Source organism: Ranitomeya variabilis, chromosome 3 (assembly GCF_051348905.1).
Source record: "Ranitomeya variabilis isolate aRanVar5 chromosome 3, aRanVar5.hap1, whole genome shotgun sequence".
Taxonomy (NCBI): Eukaryota; Metazoa; Chordata; class Amphibia; order Anura; family Dendrobatidae; genus Ranitomeya; species Ranitomeya variabilis.
This window is the reverse complement of record NC_135234.1, coordinates 431745541-431765501: the sequence shown is the minus strand read 5'-3', so window position 1 is coordinate 431765501 and position 19961 is coordinate 431745541. Positions and strand designations below refer to the sequence as shown.

At 44.8% G+C, this 19961-nt stretch overlaps 1 protein-coding gene across 15 annotated transcripts in view; it reads left to right on the top strand.

The window, feature by feature from the left end:
* The window catches only part of RFFL (ring finger and FYVE like domain containing E3 ubiquitin protein ligase), a 150216-nt gene that overhangs the window by 48467 nt on the left and 81788 nt on the right, over nucleotides 1-19961 (top strand). For 3 of the 15 annotated variants that reach the window (XM_077296398.1, XM_077296400.1, XM_077296397.1), the window contains exon 2: nucleotides 8870-9040. The exons of the other annotated variants lie outside the window; for them this stretch is intronic. The gene's annotated coding sequence lies outside the window, so the exon portion shown is untranslated. The remainder of the gene's footprint in view (nucleotides 1-8869; nucleotides 9041-19961) is intronic. 15 annotated transcript variants of the gene reach the window in all.

The following is a 19961-nucleotide window of genomic DNA, read 5'->3' as shown; positions in this document are numbered from 1 at the left end:
TCCCATTAGCGTTAGGGTTAGGGCTAGAGTTAGGACTAGAGTTAGGGTTAGGGCAAGGGCTAGGGTTGGGGCTAGGGTTGGGGCTAGGGTTGGGGCTAGGGTTGGGGCTAGGGTTGGGGCTAGGGTTGGGGCTAGGGTTGGGGCTAGGGTTGGGGCTAGGGTTGGGGCTAGTGTTGGGGCTAGGGTTGGGGCTAGTGTTGGGGCTAGTGTTGGGGCTAGGGTTGGGGCTACAGTTAGGGTTGGGGCTAAAGATAGGGTTAGGGTTTGGATTACATTTAGGGAATAGGGTTGGGGGTGTCTGGGTTAGAGGAGTGGTTAGGGTTACTGTTGGGATTAGGGTAAGGGGTGTGTTTGGATTAGGGTTTCAGTTATAATTGGGGGGTTTCCACTGTTTAGGCACATCAGGGGCTCTCCAAACGGGACATGGCATCCGATCTGAATTCCAGCCAATTCTGTGTTGAAAAAGGAAAACAGTGCTCCTTCCTTTCAGAGCTCTCCCGTGTGCCCAAACAGGGGTTTACCCCAACATATGGGGTATCAGCGTACTCAGAACAAATTGGACATCATCTTTTGGGGTCCAATTTATCCTGATACCCTTGTGAAAATACAAAACTGGGGGCTAAAAAATAATTTTTGTGAAAAAAAAAAAAAAAAAAAAAAATATTTTCACGGCTCTGCGTTATAAACTGTAGTGAAACACTTGGGGGTTCAAAGCTCTCAAAACACATCTAGATAAGTTCCTTAGGGGGTCTACTTTCCAAAATGGTGTCACTTGTGGGGGGTTTTAATGTTTAGGCACATCAGGGGCTCTCCAAACGCAACATGGCATCCCATCTTAATTCCAGTCAATTTTGCATTGAAAAATAAAATAGCGCTCCTTCCCTTCCGAGCTCTGCTATGCGCCCAAACAGTGGTTTACCCCCACATATGGGGTATCGTCGTACTCAGGACAAATTGCACAACAACTTTTGTGGTCTAATTTCTTCTCTTACCCTTGGGAAAATAAAAAATTGGGGGCGAAAAGATCATTTTTGTGAAAAAATATGATTTTTTATTTTTACGGCTCTGCATTATAAACTTCTGTGAAGCGCTTGTTGGGTCAAAGTGCTCACCACACATCTAGATAAGATCCTTAGGGGGTCTACTTTCCAAAATGGTGTCACTTGTGGGGGGTTTCAATGTTTAGGCACATCAGGGGCTCTCCAAATGCAACATGGCGTCCCATCTCAATTCCAGTCAATTTTGCATTGAAAAGTCAAATGGCGCTCCTTTCCTTCCAAGCTCTGCCATGCGCCCAAACAGTGGTTTACCCCCACATATGGGGTATCAGCGTTCTCAGGACAAATTGTACAACAAATTTTTGGGGTCTATTTTCTCCTGTTACCCTTGGTAAAATAAAACAAATTGGAGCTGAAATAAATTTTGTGTGAAAAAAAGTTAAATGTTCATTTTTATTTAAACATTCCAAAAATTCCTGTGAAACACCTGAAGGGTTAATAAACTTCTTGAAAGTGGTTTTGAGTACCTTGAGGGGTGCAGTTTTTAGAATGGTGTCATACTTGGGTATTTTCTATCATATAGACCCATCAAAATGACTCCAAATGAGATGTGGTCCCTAAAAAAAATGGTGTTGTAAAAATGAGAAATTGCTGGTCAACTTTTAACCCTTATAACTCCGTCACAAAAAAAAATTTTGGTTCCAAAATTGTGCTGATGTAAAGTAGACATGTGGGAAATGTTACTTATTAAAGGGAACCTACCACCCCGTTTTTTAAAAATTAGATAAAAATAGTGTGAAATAGGGGCAGAGCTGGGCTTTACATTAGGGCCTTTTCGGTGCCTTTACACCCCCGTTAGGCTGCCCAAATACCTTTGTGAAGTGGCCGTTTTCTGCTGTCACTCAAGTGGGTCAGGTCGGATGGGCGTGGTCACAGCGCTGTTTGTCCCCCAGGATCCTGCTCATCATTACGTTGGTGGCGTAGTGGTGTGCGCATGTCCATCTGCCTGCGCAGATGGAGCGCTCTGCTGCCCGGGACTTCAGGAAAATGGCCGCGGGATTCCGCGCGTGCGCAGATGGAGATCGCGGCGGCCATTTTCCTGAAGTCCCGGGCAGCAGAGCGCTCCATCTGCGCAGGCGCGGCCACAGGAAAGATGGCCGCGCCCACCGGTAAACGGCTGAATAGCGAAGACCGCGCCGTTATTCATCTCCTGGGCAGTGGATCTTCTTTGGACATGCGCACACCACTACGCCACCAACGTAATGATGAGCAGGATCCTGGGGGACAAACAGCGCTGTGACCACGCCCATCCGACCTGACCCACTTGAGTGACAGCAGAAAACGGCCACTTCACAAAGGTATTTGGGCAGCCTAACGGGGGTGTAAAGGCACCGAAAAGGCCCTAATGTAAAGCCCAGCTCTGCCCCTATTTCACACTATTTTTATCTAATTTTAAAAAAACGGGGTGGTAGGTTCCCTAAGTATTTTGCGTGACATATGTCTGTGATTTAAGGGCATAAAAATTCAAAGTTGGAAAATTGCGAAATTTTCAAAATGAAGAAATTTTACCACTATCATGAAGTACAATATGTCACGAGAAAACAAAGTCAGAATCGCCAAGATCCGTTGAAGCGTTCCAGAGTTATAACCTCATAAAGGGACAGTGGTCAGAATTGTAAAAATTGGCCCGGTCATTAACGTGCAAACCACCCTTGGGGGTGAAGGGGTTAAAAGAGGGCAAATCATCACTCAATTTTGCAAAAGATATTGGTGGTTCACAGTCAGCTGTTTTGAAAATCTGGACCAAATACAAACATGGGAAGATTGTTAAAGGCAAACATACTGGTAGACCAAGGAAGACCTCAAAGCGTCAAGACCGGAAACTTAAAGCAATATGTCTCCAAAACAGGAAATGCACAACAAAACAAATGAGGAACGAATGGGTGGAAACTGGAGTCAACGTCTGACTGAACTGTAGGAAACCGCCTAAAGGAAATGGGATTTATATACAGTAAAGCTAAATGAAAGCCATCATTAACACCTAAACAGAAAATAGCAAGGTTACAATGGGCTAAGGAAAAGCAATTGTGGACTGTGGATGACTGGATGAAAGTCATATTCAGTGATGAATCGCGAATCTGCATTGGGCAAGGTGATGATGCTGGAGCATTTGTTTGGTGCCATTCCAATGAGATTAATAAAGATGACTGCTTGAAGAGAACATGCAAATTTCCACAGTCATTGATGATATGGGAATGCATGTCAGGTGAAGGCACTGGGGAGATGGCTGTCATTACATCTATCTATATAATCGTCTAAGGTCCACTTCCGTCTGTCTGCCTCTCTGTCGCGGAAATCCCGCGTCGCTGATTGGTCGCGCCCAGCCAGCCGCGACCAATCAGCGACAGGCACAGTCCGGCCGTGAATTGGCCAGTCTCTACTCCCCCTCCAGTCAGTTCCCCCTCCAGTCAGCGCCCACATAGCGCTTTAGCAGTCTGTTAAACGGACTGCGTTACTCCGCGCAATAACGCTGTGTAACGCAGTCCGTTAACGCTGCCATTAACCCTGTGACCAACTTTTTAATAAATAATAATAATCATTGTATTCTCACCTTACGTCGTCCGTGCCAGCCTTTCCCGCTCCTTGCGGTGCTCCGGTCCCAAGAATGCATTTCAGCAACGACCCGTGATGACGTAGCGGTCTCGCAAGATGATGTAGCAGTCTCTCGAGACCGCACATCATCACGGGTTATTGCCGCAAGGCATTACTGGGAACGGAGCGTCGCGAGGAGCATCGCTAAAGGCCTGGGCTGGATCCGGGAGCCGCCAGAAGGTGAGTATATAACTATTTTTTTATTTTAATACTTTTTTTTTTTTTTAACAGGAATATGGTGCCCACATTGCTATATACTGCGTGGGCTGTGCTGTATGCTGCGTGGGCTGTGCTGTATGCTGCGTGGGCTGTGCTGTATGCTGCGTGGGCTGTGCTGTATGCTGCGTGGGCTGTGCTGTATGCTGCGTGGGCTGTGCTGTATGCTGCGTGGCTGTGCTGTATGCTGCGTGGGCTGTGACACTCTTTCGCCTGGGGCCCTCAGAAACCTGCAGCTGGCCCTGGCTTCACTGATTGGTGAATCCTGTGTATTCATTGTATTATTCTGAAATCTTCATTAATAAACTACATACATAGTTTAGAATACCCGATGCATTAGAAACGGGCCACCATCTAGTCTTCAATAAATGCACAAGTTTATGTTGATATTTTGGACAATTTTCTTATTCCATCAATTGAAAGGATGTTTGGGGATGACAAAATAATTTTTCAAGATGATGATGCATCCTGCCATAGAGCAAAAACTGTGAAAACATTCCTTGAAAAAAGGCACAGAAGGTCAATGTCATGCAAATAGTCCGGATCTCAATCCAATTGAAAATCTTTGATGGAAGTTGAAGAAAATGGTCCATGACAAGGCTCCAACCTGCAAAGCTGCTCTGGCAACAGCAATCCGAGAAAGTTGGAGCCAGATTGATGAAGAGTACTGTATGACACTCATTAAGTCCGTGCCTCAGAGACTGCAAGCTGTTCTAAAAGCCAGAGGTTCGTTTGTTTTTCATGATTCCTTAAAGGGAACCTGTCACCACGTTTTTGGAAGATGGGATAAAAATAGCGTTAAATAGGGGCAGAGGTGGGCGTTACATTAGTGTGTGTGTTATGCGTTTATTACCCACCTAAGTTGCCGAAATAACTTTGCAAAGTCTCCGTTTTCGCCTGTCAATCAGGCTGGTCAGGTCACATGGGCGTGGTGTCTTCACCCAGATTTGGCGTAGTTTTCCGTTGGTGGCGTAGTGGTGTGCGCATGCCCAAAGTCCGGAATCCTCTTCCAGGGGATTTAAAATAGCGCGGTGTTCGTTATTGCATTGGTGATCGGTGGGCGCGGCCATCTTCCTTTGGCCGCGCGTGCGCAGAAGCGGCGCTCTGCTGGCCGCGGCTTCAGGAAAATGGCCGCGGGATGCCGCGCGTGCGCAGATGGATATCGCGGCGGCCATTTTCCTGAAGCCGCGGCCAGCAGAGCGCCGCTTCTGCGCACGCGCGGCCAAAGGAAGATGGCCGCGCCCACCGATCACCAATGCAATAACGAACACCGCGCTATTTTAAATCCCCTGGAAGAGGATTCCGGACTTTGGGCATGCGCACACCACTACGCCACCAACGGAAAACTACGCCAAATCTGGGGGAAGACAACGCCCATGCGACCTGACCAGCCTGATTGACAGGCGAAAACGGAGACTTTGCAAAGTTATTTCGGCAACTTAGGTGGGTAATAAACGCATAACACACACACTAATGTAACGCCCACCTCTGCCCCTATTTAACGCTATTTTTATCCCATCTTCCAAAAACGTGGTGACAGGTTCCCTTTAATTTTGTCCTCAGAATTGAGTGATTCCATAATTTTTCCCTATGCTTGGTTACAAAAAGTAACTATTACTGACTGCCACATTTTTTGTTCTTGATTTCTTTAAGGCTATGTGCACACGCAGCCGATTTTTTTTTTTCTGCGCAGGAACGCTGCAAATCCGCACTGTGATGTACAGTATAATGTTATTCAATGGTAAAAAAAAAAAAGCTGTGCAGATGCTGCGGAAAAATCAGTGCGGAATTGCTGCCGATTTCAAAGAAGTGCATGTCACTGCTTTTGTGCGGATCTGCAGCAATTCTGCACTCCTCCATGTTAAAATTCCGCAGTGGCAAAAACCGCACAAAATCCGCATAAAAACCGTGGCAAATCCGCAGCTGCGGATTCTGCCAGGAGATGCAGATTTTGTGCAGAAAATTCTGCGCCTCTTTTCTTACGTGTGCACATAGCCTTAAGGTACCTTCACACGAAACGACATCGCTAGCGATCCGTGACGTTGCAGCGTCCTCGCTAGCGATATCGTTTCGTTTGACACGCAGCAGCGATCAGGATCCTGCTGTGATGTCGCTGGTCGCTGAATAAAGTCCAGAACTTTATTTGGTCGTCCGATCGCTGTGTATCGTGTTTGAATGCAAAAGCAACGATACCAGCGATGTTTTACACTGGTAACCAGGGTAAACATCGGGTTACCAAGCGCAGGGCCGCGCTTAGTAACCCGATGTTTACCCTGGTTACCAGCGTAAAAGTAAAAAAAACAAACAGCACATACTTACATGCGTCCCCCAGCGTCTGCTTCCTGACACTTAACTGAGCGCCGGCCCTAAAAGTGAAAGTGAAAGCACAGCGGTGACGTCACCGCTGTGCTGTTGGGGCCGGAGCTCAGTCAGTGCAGGAAGCAGACGCTGGGGGACGCATGTAAGTATGTGCTGTTTGTTTTTTTTACTTTTACGCTGGTAACCAGGATAAACATCGGGTTACTAAGCGCGGCCCTGCGCTTAGCAACCCGATGTTTACCCTGGTTACCCGGGGACCTCGGCATCGTTGGTCGCTGGAGAGCGGTCTGTGTGACAGCTCTCCAGCGATCAAACAGCGACGCTGCAGCGATTGGCATCGTTGTCGCTATCGCTGCAGCGTCGCTTCGTGTGAAGGTACCTTTAGTGTTTCTTAAAGCCAGAAAGTTGCCATTTGAAATGACTTTAGTTTTGTGCCATGTCATGAACATCTTCCAAGGCCGGTGATTACACAATTTTTGCAAGTGGTTGTATGTCCAATTTGCCTTTTCAATGCACACAAAGGAAATAAATGTGTAGAACAAAGCATGTGTAATTGTAATAATTTTCTGGGAGAAATACTAAATTTTCTGGAACAATGTCAAAGGTACCAATACTGAAGGCCGTGACTATACAAACTATTAATTGTTTGTCCCTCTACTGTTTGCTTTTGCCTGTGAATGTGCAACAATTGCATTGTTATATCATTAATAGACACTTGTAACGGGCAGAAAACTGCAGTCTGGAGGGGTGTTTAACATTTAAACTTGAGATCTCCTATCCAAAGGATAGGAGATAACTTTCCAATGGTTGGGTGTCCGACCGCTGTGGCCCCGACCTAATTAAGAAAACGTGGTTCTAAGAAGCCCTGGATAAATGGAGCAGAGGTCGCTCATGCAGTCTACCATTCCATTCATTCGTCTTGGGAGTGCCTGAGAGTGTCTGATCTTTGGTGCTTCTATTAGGATGAATGGAATGACAGTGTGCATGATAGATCTCTGCTCCATTCTTTGGGCTCTTCCTGGCCCTAGTTAACGAGATAGGCGAGGGCCACGGCACTCGCACTCCCATCTTATGGATAGTCGATAAGGTTTAAACTTGAGATCGCCCTTTTAAGGCTTCTTTCATGTTGCATTTTTATTATGTAGATGTAGACACATTATAGGGTATGGTGCTTTTCTTATGTATCTGGCACTTTATAATCACCGTATGGGGGAGCTGATGAGGTGACAGAGGGGGCCCCCTTCTTCTTGACCACTTGGATGCCTGCTGTTGCTATTGAGGTAGGTATCGCCTGTATAATACAGCCAGAACCAGCCTTACATGAAGTTTTGCACAGCTCCTGAGCCTGACCTGTACATGCAGATCTGATATGTGGATATTGGAAATGTGATATCAGAAAATTAATTGTTTAAATCAGCTTTTTATGTTACATGTATTTTTTTAAAATGTTTCATATCAAAATCTATATATAGATCCACTCTGGCCACTAATTATTACTCCACTATCACTATCCCTTCCTTTCTGTGATTCATTTTCTCCAAACTGTTTGAGGGCTATGGACGGCAAACACATTTGGATTCTGAAACCTGCTAGAAGTGGATCCGAATATTTCAATTATAAAAAATTTCTGGACAAAGGTCATTGTGAAGAGAAGGGCGGGAGGTGTGCTTTGACCTACCCCTGTTGTGAATGGTGGAGTCTGTATTATCTACTGTATATAAAGGTGTAACCTTTAATCCTGATCCTGTCTGTCATAATGAGTTATGGCCCCCATACACATTGGGCTAATGTCGGCTGAACCCGACTGGTTTTGTCGACAGTCTCCTGAGTATGGGGGTCTCCAGCCGACTAGTCGGGAGAGATGCTGACTGTGAGATTTCAGATTGATGATCAGATTGTTCTTCCTGGGATATGCTGCCGGCTGACGTGTCTGCGGCTCTCACATACAGAATACAGGAGCGGTTTGTCGAGTGAGCGCTCCTGTATACAGCAGTCTGCCGAAGCATCGTTCGAGCCTACAGCCATATTATGTGTATGGCTAGTCTTAGATTCCAGCTGAGCTAGTCATATGGCTAATTAAAAAGAAAATCATTTAAAATAAATGAACTATAAAAACCTGAATTAAACAGTAGGTAATTGTTTGATTTCACAAAGGGGTTGTCCAGTCTCAGTAGAAAAGTCTCCAGTTACTCTCTGCGACTGCTGAATTGTGCCAGTCCTCGTTGCGCACAGTCTGGATTCCCTTGTATGCCCCGTGCAGGTGGGCGGTTATGTGACCACATGTATGTATTTGCTTAGTTGCCATTATGTGCCAAGTGGTCTCATCCTTCTATCATTTGTCTCCTATAGGGGGACGTCTGTCACGTGACTGCCCACCCACATGGGAATTGCAAGGAAATCCTGAGTGTGCGAATCACTCACTGTCTTGATTCGGCAGTGGCTGGCAAAGATCGTCTGGTTTCTGACTGTGACGCTAATGACTTATCTATGTAATCCACATAACTATCATCTGTACGTTCCCTGTTCTGTGCGATGTAGTCACAGAATGTTGATGGTTGCCTAGCAATGTAATGGACGGTCACTGGTGCAGTGAAGCACATACGTAGCCTCTGTTTTTGTATGACAGATGCAGATTTATCCTGTTGGATTAATACATGCCTTTATTGTTACTGCTTCCTTTAAAGGGATTGTCGGGGACTGTGATCTTGATGACTAATTCTTTACCACTTGTTGGCCTCAGCTGATGCCTAGTGCCATGGCCGCCAGACGTACACATTGCCTGGCGCTATGAACACCACTACGGCCGGGTTGCAGCGTATCTCACATTCTCTTCAATACTTCCAGTGTGAAATCAGGTATGAACAAATAGGTCATCAATATCACAATCATAGACAACTCCCTTAAGTTTTTTTAATCTCTAAAATGGCCACAGTGTAAACATGGTTTTTACAATTTGCACGTTTTGTCCTTTATGGTTTCCGCCACATGTTTCGGCAATCACTGGAAGATGAAAACTTCAGTATAGAAGCGCTCAGTGCAGCGGTCTGCCCCTCCGTTACCATGCCTGGCCCATTCCCCCCATGTAGATTGGCCAGAGAGAGCACTGCCTGAAAAAGAAACGTTTGATGTGCAAGCGCAGTGTAAGGCTAAGTTCACATTAGCGTATCTGTGCACAGCGTATCATCTGCAGGCGCAAACGCATGCCAAAACGCATGCTTACACTGCTTTTTTTATCTGCATCTGCGTTCGCATGACACCAAAAAAAGCTGCGTGTGCATGTTTGTATGCATTTTCGTATGAGTTTTCCTTTGAATTTTCAATATGCGCCAAATGCTATTCCAGGAGAATTTCCTTGACAAAAGCCACACCCAATGGGCGTGTCTCATGGGGATTGTGTGTGTGTGTGTGTGTATATATATATATATATATATACACACACACACACACACACACACACACACACACACACACACACACACACACACACACACACACACACACACACTTTTAAAAAAATGCATTGCGAATTGAGATACTGATTTGGCTTTTATCCTAAGTCATATTGCACGACTCATTAAAGGGTTGATTATGACTTGTAGGATCGCTACTTCCAATAGGTGGCGCTATAGAGTTAAGTCCTCTTTTTTTCAGCAGAGGCAATTTGCATCTCAATACTTTGTAATATATCCTTTGTTGGCAATGACAGAGGTCAAACGTTTTCTGTAAGTCTTCACAAGGTTGCCACACACTGTTGTTTGTATGAAGGCCCATTCCTCCATGCAGATCTCCTCTAGAGCAGTGATGTTTTTGGCTTTTCGCTTGGCAACACGGACTTTCAACTCCCTCCAAAGGTTTTCTATAGGGTTGAGATCTGGAGACTGGCTAGGCCACTCCAGGACCTTGAAATGCTTCTTACGAAGCCACTCCTTCGTTGCCCTGGCGGTGTGCTTTGGATCATTGTCATGTTGAAAGACCCAGCCACGTTTCATCTTCAATGCCCTTGCTGATGGAAGGAGGTTTGCACTCAAAATCTCACGATACATGGCCCCATTCATTCTTTCATGTACCCGGATCAGTCGTCCTGGCCCCTTTGCAGAGAAACAGCCCCAAAGCATGATGTTTCCACCACCATGCTTTACAGTAGGTATGGTGTTTGATGGATGCAACTCAGTATTCTTTTTCCTCCAAACACGACAAGTTGTGTTTCTACCAAACAGTTCCAGTTTGGTTTCATCAGACCATAGGACATTCTCCCAAAACTCATCTGGATTATCCAAATGCTCTCTAGCAAACTTCAGATGGGCCCGGACATGTACTGGCTTAAGCAGTGGGACACGTCTGGCACTGCAGGATCTGAGTCCATGGTGGCGTAGTGTGTTACTAATGGTAGGCCTTGTTACATTGGTCCCAGCTCTCTGCAGTTCATTCACTAGGTCCCCCCGCGTGGTTCTGGGATTTTTGCTCACCGTTCTTGTGATCATTCTGACCCCACGGGGTGGGATTTTGCGTGGAGCCCCAGATCGAGGGAGATTATCAGTGGTCTTGAATGTCTTCCATTTTCTAATTATTGCTTCCACTGTTGATTTCTTCACTCCAAGCTGGTTGGCTATTGCAGATTCAGTCTTCCCAGCCTGGTGCAGGGCTACAATTTTGTTTCTGGTGTCCTTTGACAGCTCTTTGGTCTTCACCATAGTGGAGTTTGGAGTCAGACTGTTTGAGGGTGTGCACAGGTGTCTTTTTATACTGATAACAAGTTTAAACAGGTGCCATTACTACAGGTAATGAGTGGAGGAAAGAGGAGACTCTTAACCCCTTAGTGACAGAGCCAATTTGGTACTTAATGACCGAGCCAATTTTTACAATTCTGACCAGTGTCACTTTAAGAGGTTATAACTCTGGAACGCTTTATCGGATCCCGCTGATTCTGAGATTTTTTCGTGACATATTGTACTTCAAATTAGTGGTAACATTCCTTCGATATTAATTGCGATTATTTATGAAAAAAATGGAAATATGGCGAAAATTTTTAAAATTTTGCAATTTTCAAACTTTGTATTTTTATGCCCTTAAATCGGAGAGATATGTCACAAAAAATAGTTCATAAATAACATTTCCCACATGTCTACTTTACATCAGCACAATTTTGGAAACAATTTTTTTGTTTGTTTGGGAGTTATAAGGGTTAAAAGTTGACCAGCAATTTCTCATTTTTACAACACCATGTTTTTTTTAGGGACCACATCACCTTTGAAGTCATTTTGAGGGGTCTATATGATAGAAAATAACCAAGTGTGACACCATTCTAAAAACTGCACCCCTCAACCTGCTCAAAACCACATTCAAGAAGTTTATTAACCCTTTACGTACTTCACAGGAACTGAAACAATGTGGAAGAAAAAAATGAACATTTAACTTTTTTTTGCAAACATTTTACTTCAGAACCATTTTTTTTAATTTTCACAAGTGTAAAAACAGAAATTTAACCACAAATTTTGTTGTGCAATTTTTCCTGAGTACGCCGATACCCCATATGTAGAGGTAAACCACTGTTTGGGCGCACCGCAGAGCTTGGAAGTGAAGGAGCACCGTTTGACTTTTTCAATGCAGAATTGGCTGGAATTGAGATCGGATGCCATGTCGCGTTTGGAGAGCCCCTGATGTGCCTAAACAGTGGAAACCCCCCACAAGTGATACCATTTTGGAAACTAGACCCCTTAAGGAACTTATCTAGATGTGTGGTGAGCACTTTGAACCCCCAAGTGCTTCACAGAAGTTTATAACGTAGAGCCGTGAAAATAATGATCTTTTTGCCTCCAAATTTTTATTTTACCAAGGGTAACAGGAGAAAATGGACCCCAGAAGTTGTTGTCCAATTTGTCCTGAGTATGCTGGTACCCAATATGTGGGGGTAAACCACTGTTTGGGCGCACGGCAGAGCTCGGAAGGGAAGGAGCGCCATTTTGAAATGCAGGCTTTGATAGAATGGTCTGCGGGCGTTATGCTGCGTTTGCAGAGCCACTGATGTACCTAAACAGTAGAAACCCCCCACAAGTGACCCCATTTTGAAAACTAGACCCCCAAGGAACTTATCTAGATATGTGGTGAGAACTTTGAATGCTCAAGTGCTTCACAGAAGTTTATAATGCAGAGTAGCGAAAATAAAAAAATATTTTTTTTCCCACAAAAAAGATTTTTAGCCCCCAAGTTTTTATTTTCACAAGGGTAACAGGAGAAATTGGACCCCAAAAGTTGTTGTCCAATTTATCCCGAGTACGCTGATGCCCCATATGTGGGGGTAAACCACTGTTTGGGCGCACGGCAGAGCTCAGAAAGGAGGGAGCACCATTTGACTTTTTTAGCGCAAAATTGGCTGTCGTGTTTGGAGACCCCCTGATGTACCTAAACAGTGGAAACCCCCAAATTATAACTCCAACCCTAACTCCAACACACCCCTAACCCTAATCTCAACCCGATCCATAATCCTAATCACAACCCTAATGATAATCACAACCCTAACCCCAAAACAGCCCTAATCTCAACCCTAACCATAACCCTAATCAAAACCCTAAATCCAACACACCCCTAACCCTAATCCCAACTCTAACCCTAACTTTAGCCCCAACCCTAACCATAACTTTAGCCCCGTCGTCACAAAAAGAGTTCAATGTAACCTTTTTTTTGTACGTCGCGTCCGCCATTTCCGCGCATGCGTGGCCGTAACTCTGCCCCCTCCTCCCCAGGACATAGACTGGGCAGCGGATGCGTTGAAAAACTGCATCCGCTGCCCACGTTGTGCACAATTTTCACAACGTGCGTCGGTACGTCGGGCCGACGCATTGCGACTGCCCCGTACCGACGCAAGTGTGAAAGAAGCCTAAGTCTACTTTCACACTAGCATCGTACTCGGCCCATCGCAGTGTGTCGGGCCGACATACCAACGCTAGCGTTGTAAGCGCCGCACAACGGGTGCAGCGGATGCTGTTTTTTCAATGCATCCGCTGCCCCATTGTTAGGTGCGGGGAGGCGGGGGCGGAGTTCCGGCCGCGCATGCGCGGTCGGAAATGGCGGACACGTCGCACAAAAAAGTTACATGTAGCTTTTTTTGTGCCGACGGTCCGCCAAAGCACGACGCATCCGTCACACGACGGATGCGACGTGTGGCAATCCGTCGCAATGCGTCGCTAATGCAAGTCAATGGAGAAAAAACGCATCCTGCAAGCACTTTTGCAGGATGCGTTTTTTCTCCAACGACGCATTGCGACGGAAGCCAAAAAACGCTAGTGTGAAAGTAGCCTTACCCTAGCCCTAACCCTAGCCCTAACCCTAACCCTAAATTTAGCCCTAACCCTAGCCCTAACTCTAGCCCTAACCCTAGCCCTAACCCTAAATTTAGCCCCAACCCTAACTCTAACCCTAACCCTAATTTTAGCCCCAACTCGTCCCTCCTGCCGGCCAGCAGATGGCAGCAGATGGCGGGCGCACTGCGCATGCGCCCGCCATAAGGAAAAAGCCGGCCGGCAGGAGGAGACAGAAGAGGACCCAGGGACACCGGGTGAGTATGTTAGGGTCCCCGAATCCCCCTATTTCTCTGTCCTCTGATGTGCGATCACATCAGAGGACAGAGAATTACAGATCGCTTTTTTTTTTTTGCGGTCGCCGGTAAACTGTTAATTACCGGCGATCGCAAAACAGGGGTCGGTGCAAACCGACCCCGATCATGTTCTTTGGGGTCTCGGCTACCCCCGGCAGCCGAGACCCCAAAGAATTTCCGGGTGCCGGGCGGCGGGCGTACTGCGCGTGCGCCCGCCATTTTTTCCTGGAAAAAAGATGGCGGCGCCCATCGGGAGCCACGAGGAGCACCGGGGGAGGTAGGTAAGTATCGGGGGGCTATTGGGGGCCATCGGGGACCACATTTCTCTGTCCTCCGATGTGCGATCACATCGGAGGACAGAGAAATTAAACGGCAAATCGCGTTTTTTTTTTTTTTTTTGTTGCGACCGCCGGTAAACGGTTAATTACCGGCGATCGCAACTCGGGGGCCGGTAAAAACCCCCCGAATCATGTTCTCTGGGGTCTCGGCTACCCTCGGCAACCGAGACCCCAGAGAAAATCCGACTCTGGGGGGCGCTATTCACTTTTTCCACAGCGCCGTTAATTAACGGCGCTGTGGTTTAAGTACTCTTAGCGGCCGCCGTTAAAAGGCGTATCGGCGGTCGTTAAGGGGTTAAAGAAGAAATTACAGGTCTGTGAGAGCCAGAAATCTTGATTGTTTGTTTCTGACCAAATACTTATTTTCCACCATAATATGCAAATAAAATGATAAAAAAACAGACAATGTGATTTTCTGGATTTTTATTTCTCAGTTTGTCTCCCATAGTTGAGGTCTAACTATGATGTAAATTACAGACGCCTCTCATCTTTTTAAGTGGTGGAACTTGCACTATTGCTGACTGACTAAATACTTTTTTGCCCCACTGTATATCATACACATACACACATACATACATACATACATACACATATATATATATATAATAAACTACACAGATGAAATCCTCATCTTTTGCTGCTGTATCCAGCTATAAGATGGATCTTAGGGTGGAGAGCTTCTATTGTAATCTGGATTTGGAGTTGAAATTGGCTTTTGCCTTTGCTGTGGCTTGTGAAGAAGAAAGAAGAAGAGCAAGACGTAGAAGACATCGTCGTCGCTACTGGCTACACCCCATCGCTGAAGTCCGAGAGAGCCGTGGAGCCTACCACTCGTTGTACAGTTTTTTTGAATATAAGAGGATGTCGGAACAGAGCTTCAATGAATTGCTGCATCGTGTGCGAGGATCCATCACCAGGCAGGACACGCAACTGTGTAGAGCAATTTCTGCTGAGGAACCTCTGTTGGTGACCCTGAGGAGGTACGTTATTTTGAAAAATGAACATGTAGTTTTTATTGTCATAAAAGCCATGTACTGAGATAGATAGATAGAGATATATATATATACAGTTAGGTCCATATATATTTGGACAGAGACAACATTTTTCTAATTTTGGTTATAGACATTACCACAATGAATTTTAAACAAAACAATTCAGATGCAGTTGAAGTTCAGACTTTCAGCTTTCATTTGAGGGTATCCACATTAAAATTGGATGAAGGGTTTAGGAGTTTCAGCTCCTTAACATGTGCGACCCTGTTTTTAAAGGGATTAAAAGTAATTGGACAGATTCAATAATTTTAAATAAAATGTTCATTTTCAGTACTTGGCTGAAAACCCTTTGTTGGCAATGACTGCCTGAAGTATTGAACTCATGGACATCACCAGGCTCTGTGTTTCCACCTTTTTGATGCTCTGCCAGGCCTTCACTGCGCTGGTTTTCAGTTGCTGTTTGTTTGTGGGCCTTTCTGTCTGAAGTTTCGTCTTTAACAAGTGAAATGCATGTTCAATTGAGTTGAGATCAGGTGACTGACTTGGCCATTCAAGAATATTCCACTTCTTTGCTTTAATAAACTCCTGGGTTGCTTTGGCCTTAGGTTTTGGATCATTGCCCATCTGTAGTATGAAACGACGACCAATCAGTTTTGCTGCATTTGGCTGGATCTGAGCACACAGCATGGCTCTGAATACCTCAGAATTCATTCGGCTGCTTCTGTCCTGTGTCACATCATCAATAAACACTAGTGACCCAGTGCCACTGGTAGCCATGCATGCCCAAGCCATCACACTGCCTCCGCCGTGTTTTACAGATGATGTGATATGCTTTGGATCATGAGCTGTACCACACCTTCCCCATACTTTTCTCTTTCCATCATTCTGGTAGAGGTTGATCTTGGTTTCATCTGTCCAAAGAATGTTCTTCCAGAACTGTGCTGGCTTTTTTAGATGTTTTTTAGCAAAGTCCAGTCTCGCCTTCTTATTCTTGATGCTTATGAGTGGCTTGCACCGTGCAGTGAACCCTCTGTATTTACTTTCATGCAGTCTTCTCTTTATGGTAGATTTGGATATTGATACGCCGACCTCCTGGAGAGTGTTGGTCACTGGGTTGGCTGTTGTGAAGGGGTTTCTCTTCACCATGGAGATTATTCTGCGATCATCCACCACTGTTGTCTTCCGTGGGCGCCCAGGTCTTTTTGCATTAATGAGTTCACCAGTGCTTTCTTTCTTTCTCACGATGGACCAAACTGTAGATTTTGCCACTCCTAATATTGTAGCAATTTCTCGGATGTGTTTTTTCCTGTTTTCACAGCTTAAGGAAGGCTTGTTTCACCTGCATGGAGAGCTCCTTTGACCACATTTTTACTTCACAGCAAAGCCTTCCAAATGCAAGCACCACACGTCAAATCAACTCTAGGCCTTTTATCTGCTTAATTGAGAATGACATAACGAAGGGATTGCCCACACCTGTCCATGAAATAGCCTTGGAGTCAATTGTCCAATTACTTTTGGTCCCTTTAAAAACAGGGTGGCACATGTTAAAGAGCTGAAACTCCTAAAGCCTTCATCCAATTTTAATGTGGATACCCTCAAATGAAAGCTGAAAATCTGAACTTCAACTGCATCTGAATTGTTTTGTTTAAAATTCATTGTGGTAATGTCTATAACCAAAATTAGAAAAATGTTGTCTCTGTCCAAATATATATGGACCTAACTGTATATATATATATATATATATATATATATATATATATATATATATATATATATATATATATATATATATATATATATATATATATATATATATATATATATATATATATATATATACATACACGCACACACACATATATTATTTTCTATTGTTCTGATGGCGATTGCAGATGCGATTTGTTGACATTGGCTCATTTGAATGAGGAAATAACTCGCAGACTTTCAAAAACTTTGACATGGACAAATGTTTGTATGGTAATAATTTTAATTTTCCACCGCCACAACCTCTTCCAAACACTGAAAGACCGCAAATGCCGTTTATTGTGGTTGGGGATGAGGCATTTCAAATGTGTGCCAACCTCATAAAACCGTACTTGATTCGGGACTTGAATCGTACTAAAAGGATTTTCAACTACCGACTGACAAGGGCACGAAGAACTGTGGAGTGTGCCTTTGGTTTCCTGGCATCTAAATGGCGCATTTTGGGAACACCAATCTAAAAACTGAGACAATTGATGATGTTACACCCGTTACAACTTGACTCAATACAATACACACGTGTGTGTTTTCACATAAAAACACTAAGAAAAAACAGGGCTTGTGCAAACAAAATAAAAATTTTATGTAACAACCATAACCATCTGTTTATTTTGCATTAAACAACAATTGTTTTATATTTGGGGTCTGTATGATGGTGAGATATTGTGGACCTTGAGGGTGTTGAGCTGTGATGATTGGGTAACATTCGGTGCTGAAGGGGTTACAGGGGCAGGGGCAATAAATTGAAGGATTGACTCCTGGACTGGACACATTAGGAGTTGAACTGTGGGAAGGGATCGACAAATTGGAAGGGAGAGAACCAAGGGAAGGTAGTGACATATTAGACACATTGGGGGATGAGGGTGGAGGTGGTAGGACCATTTTTGGCTGACATTTCTTTGCTCTGGGTCTTCATTTTATGATGTGGTGCCGAATCACTAGTGGGAGTCTTTCTGAGTTTCTTTGTTGGATGACTGGGAGTTTGGCCTCTGTAGCAGTGAGTGGTGCTGGACTGTACAGCGTGGTGGATGCCGCTTGCTGCAGGGGTGCTGCACTCTGAAGCGTGGTGAATGCTGCTTGCTGCACTCAGGAGCGTGGTGGATGCTGCTTGTTGCAGGGGTGCTGCACTCTGGAGCATGGTGGATGCTGCTTGCTGCACTCTGGAGCTTGGTGGATGCTGCTTGCTGCAGAGCTGCTGCACTCTGGAGCTTGGTGGGTGCTGCTTGCTACAGGGGTGCTGCACTCTTGAGTGTGGTGCAGCTGTAAACTGGGGAACAGGCTAGTGATGCTGTGCTTGCTGATGCTAGTAAAATCCGGCCTGTGGCTGATAGCTTCAGGACTGCTGTTGCTGTAATGCCTGGCTGTAAGCAGCCTGGCAGGCCTGCATGACGTTCAGCTGGAGTTCAGGCGTAAGGTTTTCCGACATGCCCCGCTCTATTGCTTTATCCTTGTTAAAGCGATCCTTCATCGAACGCCAACAAACTTTTATTCTCTTCACTGTGAAGGGGGGAAGAAAAAAAAATAAATAAAAAACGACACCAACATTTACAGCAAAACAGAGACCACATTGCAATACTTACGAAAATGCAATACTTACGAAAATCCTTTCTGACGTGTGGCCTTGCATGGTCCCAATCATCCAACAGCGATCAGGCCACTTCTCAGAGTTGTCGAATCAATACTGAGTGGGAATGATTACGATCAACGGGGTCCCACAACGCTACACTCTCTTGAACCAGTGTAATGAGCAGGTCATTGTCAATGACATGTTGACCTTCCTCACGTTGTCGAACCTATAGATCAAATAAAATAAGAAAATAAGTCATACAGTTTTAATATTCAAACCTGAATAAAAATCCAATTACAAGTCTGATAATGAAAAGAATACTTACACCCATCTTTGCTCTTCGGGAATTTGAGTCCGATGACCCTAGGAAGATTAATTTCCACTTGACTGCTCCTGCTCTTCCGCAGGAGAAGGTTCCTGTTAAGAAAGTACATGATTTACCACATGTGTAGTATTGCCAGTCAATACATACCAATCAGTATATCAAATGTGAATAAATAATCAGTGTCATGTCTACCCTGGGAAGCAGTCAGGTGGACCAAATATGGAAAAATTATAGCTCTCAAAATGTGGTAGCGCAAAAAAATATTTTTTGCATTAAAAAGCGTCTTTTAGTGTGTGACAGCTGCCAATCATAAAAATCCGCTAAAAAACCCACTATAAAAGTAAATCAAACCCCCCTTCATCACCCCCTTAGTTAGGGAAAAATAAAAAAATGTAAAAAATTATTTATTTCCATTTTCCCATTAGGGTTGGGGCTAGGGTTAGGGTTGGGGTTAGGGTTTGGATTACATTTACGGTTGGAATTAGGGTTAGGGGTGTATCAGGGTTAGGGGTGTGGTTAGCGTTATGGTTGGGATTAGGGTTAGGGGTGTGGTTAGGGTTGGGATTAAGGGTGTGGTTTGGATTAGGGGTGTGTTTGGGTTAGGGTTTCAGTTAGAATTGGGGGTTTCCACTGTTTAGGCACATCAGGGCTCTCCAAACGTGACATGGCGTCCGATCTCAATTCCAGCCAATTCTGAGTTGAAAAAGCAAAACAGTGCTCCTTCCCTTCCGAGCACCCAAACAGTGGTTTACCCCCACATATGGGGTATCGGCGTACTCAAATTGCACAACAACGTTTGGGGTACAATTTCTTCTGGTAACCTTGGGAAAATAAAAAATTAGGGGCGAAAAATTCATTTTTGTGAAAAAATATATTTTTTTATTTTACGGCTCTACATTATCTTGTTCTCGCATCCCGAGTCTTGTGCTCGCATCCCGAGTCTTGTGTGTAATGGACTTCCTGTCTCCAGACCCCCTTTTATACAGCAGTGATTTTGCAGGTGGTGAAATCATTTCCTGGATGTTAGTGTGAAGTACGCATGCGTACGCATGTCTTTGTGCACCAATGCGTTCCCATAGACAGTAATACGTTGTTTTGATGCACTCATCCGCATGTGCGTGTCTGCGCTAAAATTGATGCCTCAAAAAATGCGACATATTGCGTTCGCCTTACACCGTGAAATGACGCATGCCTACGCATGT